The following is a 6000-nucleotide window of genomic DNA, read 5'->3' as shown; positions in this document are numbered from 1 at the left end:
AATACTCGCGTAACACCCGTTTAATACTCGCTTAACACACGCTCAATACTCGCTTAACACCCGTTTAATACTCGCGTAACACCCGTTTAATACTCGCTTAACACACGCTCAATACTCGCTTAACACCCGTTTAATACTCGCTTAACACACGCTCAATACTCGCTTAACACCCGTTTAATACTCGCGTAACACCCGTTTAATACTCGCTTAACACACGCTCAATACTCGCTTAACACCCGTTTAATACTCGCTTAACACACGCTCAATACTCGCTTAACACCCGTTTAATACTCGCTTAACACACGCTCAATACTCGCTTAACACCCGTTTAATACTCGCTTAACACACGCTCAATACTCGCTTAACACACGCTCAATACTCGCTTAACACCCGTTTAATACTCGCTTAACACACGCTCAATACTCGCTTAACACACGCTCAATACTCGCTTAACACCCGTTTAATACTCGCTTAACACACGCTCAATACTCGCTTAACACTCATTTAGAATTCAATACTTACTTAAAACTCGTCTACCACTCGCTTAGCTCTCCGTCAAGTTTCGCTTTAGAGAGAGAGAGAGGGAGAGAGAGAGAGAGAGAGAGAGAGAGAGAGAGAGAGAGAGAGAGAGAGAGAGAGAGAGAGAGAGAGAGAGAGAGAGAGAGAGAGAATCGGACACGACCAACACCAAGGCAACAGTCTAATTTCCTGTGGTGGGTCGAGTCTCGTCCGCATTTCCTGTCTAGCTGCTGAGGGCAGGAGAGGGCAGAGGAGGGGGGGGGCAGAATAAAGGGAAATTGTGATGGAAAGGAATGAAGGGCTAAAAAAATAATGGTGGGAAGGAGATATATCAGAGGGAAAACAAAAGGTGCTTCTAGATGTAAGTGTAGCGTGATACAACCAGGGAAATGTGATGAGGAAAAGTATAAGACATTAGGAAGAAATAGGCAGTCACTAAGCTGGAAGTGAACAATATATAAATGTAAGAGAGAGAGAAAGAGACGAAAATACGGAGAAGACCTTCTCTCAGCGACAGAGAGACAGACAGACAGACAGACAGAGACAGACTTGTCCGTAGTCGAAAGTTCTCTTAATGCTTTCAAAAGACGAAACAACAAGATTATTATTATTATTATTATTATTATTATTATTATTATTATTATTATTATTATTATTATTATTATTATTATTATTATTTTTTTTTTTTTTTTTTATTATCACACTGGCCGATTCCCACCAAGGCAGGGTGGCCCGAAAAAGAAAAACTTTCACCATCATTCACTCCATCACTGTCTTGCCAGAAGGGTGCTTTACACTACAGTTTTTAAACTGCAACATTAACACCCCTCCTTCAGAGTGCAGACACTGTACTTCCCATCTCCAGGACTCAAGTCCGGCCTGCCGGTTTCCCTGAATCCCTTCATAAATGTTACTTTGCTCACACTCCAACAGCACGTCAAGTATTAAAAACCATTTGTCTCCATTCACTCCTATCAAACACGCTCATGCATGCCTGCTGGAAGTCCAAGCCCCTCGCACACAAAACCTCTTTTACCCCCTCCCTCCAACCTTTCCTAGGCCGACCCCTACCTCGCCTTCCTTCCACTACAGACTGATACACTCTTGAAGTCATTCTGTTTCGCTCCATTCTCTCTACATGTCCGAACCACCTCAACAACCCTTCCTCAGCCCTCTGGACAACAGTTTTGGTAATCCCGCACCTCCTCCTAACTTCCAAACTACGAATTCTCTGCATTATATTCACACCACACATTGCCCTCAGACATGACATCTCCACTGCCTCCAGCCTTCTCCTCGCTGCAACATTCATCACCCACGCTTCACACCCATATAAGAGCGTTGGTAAAACTATACTCTCATACATTCCCCTCTTTGCCTCCAAGGACAAAGTTCTTTGTCTCCACAGACTCCTAAGTGCACCACTCACTCTTTTTCCCTCATCAATTCTATGATTCACCTCATCTTTCATAGACCCATCCGCTGACACGTCCACTCCCAAATATCTGAATACGTTCACCTCCTCCATACTCTCTCCCTCCAATCTGATATTCAATCTTTCATCACCTAATCTTTTTGTTATCCTCATAACCTTACTCTTTCCTGTATTCACCTTTAATTTTCTTCTTTTGCACACCCTACCAAATTCATCCACCAATCTCTGCAACTTCTCTTCAGAATCTCCCAAGAGCACAGTGTCATCAGCAAAGAGCAGCTGTGACAACTCCCACTTTGTGTGTGATTTTTTATCTTTTAACTCCACGCCTCTTGCCAAGACCCTCGCATTTACTTCTCTTACAACCCCATCTATAAATATATTAAACAACCACGGTGACATCACACATCCTTGTCTAAGGCCTACTTTTACTGGGAAAAAATTTCCCTCTTTCCTACATACTCTAACTTGAGCCTCACTATCCTCGTAAAAACTCTTCACTGCTTTCAGTAACCTACCTCCTACACCATACACCTGCAACATCTGCCACATTGCCCCCCTATCCACTCTGTCATACGCCTTTTCCAAATCCATAAATGCCACAAAGACCTCTTTAGCCTTATCTAAATACTGTTCACTTATATGTTTCACTGTAAACACCTGGTCCACACACCCCCTACCTTTCCTAAAGCCTCCTTGTTCATCTGCTATCCTATTCTCCGTCTTACTCTTAATTCTTTCAATTATAACTCTACCATACACTTTACCAGGTACACTCAACAGACTTATCCCCCTATAATTTTTGCACTCTCTTTTATCCCCTTTGCCTTTATACAAAGGAACTATGCATGCTCTCTGCCAATCCCTAGGTACCTTACCCTCTTCCATACATTTATTAAATAATTGCACCAACCACTCCAAAACTATATCCCCACCTGCTTTTAACATTTCTATCTTTATCCCATCAATCCCGGCTGCCTTACCCCCTTTCATTTTACCTACTGCCTCACGAACTTCCCCCACACTCACAACTGGCTCTTCCTCACTCCTACAAGATGTTATTCCTCCTTGCCCTATACACGAAATCACAGCTTCCCTATCTTCATCAACATTTAACAATTCCTCAAAATATTCCCTCCATCTTCCCAATACCTCTAACTCTCCATTTAATAACTCTCCTCTCCTATTTTTAACTGACAAATCCATTTGTTCTCTAGGTTTTCTTAACTTGTTAATCTCACTCCAAAACTTTTTCTTATTTTCAACAAAATTTGTTGATAACATCTCACCCACTGTCTCATTTGCTCTCTTTTTACATTGCTTCACCACTCTCTTAACCTCTCTCTTTTTCTCCATATACTCTTCCCTCCTTGCATCACTTCTACTTTGTAAAAACTTCTCATATGCTAACTTTTTCTCCCTTACTACTCTCTTTACATCATCATTCCACCAATCGCTCCTCTTCCCTCCTGCACCCACTTTCCTGTAACCACAAACTTCTGCTGAACACTCTAACACTACATTTTTAATCCTACCCCATACCTCTTCGACCCCATTGCCTATGCTCTCATTTGCCCATCTATCCTCCAATAGCTGTTTATATCTTACCCTAACTGCCTCCTCTTTTAGTTTATAAACCTTCACCTCTCTCTTCCCTGATGCTTCTATTCTCCTTGTATCCCATCTACCTTTTACTCTCAGTGTAGCTACAACTAGAAAGTGATCTGATATATCTGTGGCCCCTGTATAAACATGTACATCCTGAAGTCTACTCAGCAGTCTTTTATCTACCAATACATAATCCAACAAACTACTGTCATTTCGCCCTACATCATATCTTGTATACTTATTTATCCTCTTTTTCTTAAAATATGTATTACCTATAACTATACCCCTTTCTATACAAAGTTCAATCAAAGGGCTCCCATTATCATTTACACCTGGCACCCCAAACTTACCTACCACACCCTCTCTAAAAGTTTCTCCTACTTTAGCATTCAGGTCCCCTACCACAATTACTCTCTCACTTGGTTCAAAGGCTCCTATACATTCACTTAACATCTCCCAAAATCTCTCTCTCTCCTCTGCATTCCTCTCTTCTCCAGGTGCATACACGCTTATTATGACCCACTTCTCGCATCCAACCTTTACTTTAATCCACATAATTCTTGAATTTACACATTCATATTCTCTTTTCTCCTTCCATAACTGATCATTTAACATTACTGCTACCCCTTCCTTTGCTCTAACTCTCTCAGATACTCCAGATTTAATCCCATTTATTTCCCCCCACTGAAACTCTCCTACCCCCTTCAGCTTTGTTTCGCTTAGAGCCAGGACATCCAATTTCTTTTCATTCATAACATCAGCAATCATCTGTTTCTTGTCATCCGCACTACATCCACGCACATTCAAGCATCCCAGTTTTATAAAGTTTTTCTTCTTCTCTTTTTTAGTAAATGTATACAGGAGAAGGGGTTACTAGCCCATTGCTCCCGGCATTTTAGTCGCCTCATACGACACGCATGGCTTACGGAGGAAAGATTCTTTTCCACTTCCCCATGGACAATAGAAGAAATAAAAAGGGACAAGAGCTATTTAGAAAAAGGAGAAAAACCTAGATGTATGTATATATATATATATATGCATGTGCGTGTCTGTGAAGTGTGACCAAAGTGTAAGTAGGAGTAGCAAAATATCCCTGTTATCTAGCGTGTTTATGAGACAGAAAAAGAAACCAGCAATCCTACCATTATGCAAAAGAGTTACAGGTTTCTGTTTCACAGTCATCTGGCAGGACGGTAGTACTTCCCTGGGTGGTTGCTGTCTACCAACCTACTACCTATATTATTATTATTATTATTATTATTATTGTTGTCATTATTATTATTATTATTATTATTATTATTATTATTATTATTATTATTATTATTATTATTATTATTATTATTGTCATTATTATTATTATTATTATTATTATTATTATTATTATTATTATTATTATTATTATTATTATTATTATTATTATTGTTATTATATCATTATTATTATGATGATTGTAATAGAGCAAAACATCTGACACTCAGCACTACACTACATACTAGAGGATGTCATCTGACACTCAGCACTACACTACATACTAGAGGATGTCATCTGACACTCAGCACTACACTACATACTAGAGGATGTCATCTGACACTCAGCACTGCACTACATACTAGAGGATGTCATGTGGCACTCAGCACTGCACTACATACTAGAGGATGTCATGTGACACTCAGCACTGCACTACATACTAGAGGATGTCATGTGACACTCAGCACTGCACTACATACTAGAGGATGTCATCTGACACTCAGCACTGCACTACATACTAGAGGATGTCATCTGACACTCAGCACTACACTACATACTAGAGGATGTCATCTGACACTCAGCACTGCACTACATACTAGAGGATGTCATCTGACACTCAGCACTACACTACATACTAGAGGATGTCATCTGACACTCAGCACTACACTACATACTAGAGGATGTCATCTGACACTCAGCACTACACTACATACTAGAGGATGTCATGTGGCACTCAGCACTGCACTACATACTAGAGGATGTCATGTGACACTCAGCACTGCACTACATACTAGAGGATGTCATGTGACACTCAGCACTGCACTACATACTAAAGGATGTCATGTGACACTCAGCACTGCACTACATACTAGAGGATGTCATGTGACACTCAGCACTGCACTACATACTAAAGGATGTCATCTGACACTCAGCACTGCACTACATACTAGAGGATGTCATCTGACACTCAGCACTGCACTACATACTAGAGGATGTCATCTGACACTCAGCACTGCACTACATACTAGAGGATGTCATCTGACACTCAGCATTGCACTACATACTATAGGATGTCATCTGACACTCAGCACTGCACTACATACTAGAGGATGTCATCTGACACTCAGCACTGCACTACATACTAGAGGATGTCATCTGACACTCAGCACTACACTACATACTAGAGGATG

General features: G+C 40.8%; 1 protein-coding gene across 4 annotated transcripts in view; it reads left to right on the top strand.

Moving 5' to 3' along the window:
* The window catches only part of LOC128684074 (cell adhesion molecule Dscam2), a 1056358-nt gene that overhangs the window by 449089 nt on the left and 601269 nt on the right, over window positions 1–6000 (top strand). The gene's annotated exons all lie outside the window — the stretch shown is intronic.

This window comes from Cherax quadricarinatus, chromosome 3 (genome assembly GCF_038502225.1).
Source record: "Cherax quadricarinatus isolate ZL_2023a chromosome 3, ASM3850222v1, whole genome shotgun sequence".
Taxonomy (NCBI): Eukaryota; Metazoa; Arthropoda; class Malacostraca; order Decapoda; family Parastacidae; genus Cherax; species Cherax quadricarinatus.
This window is presented reverse-complemented; position numbering and strand designations above follow the sequence as displayed.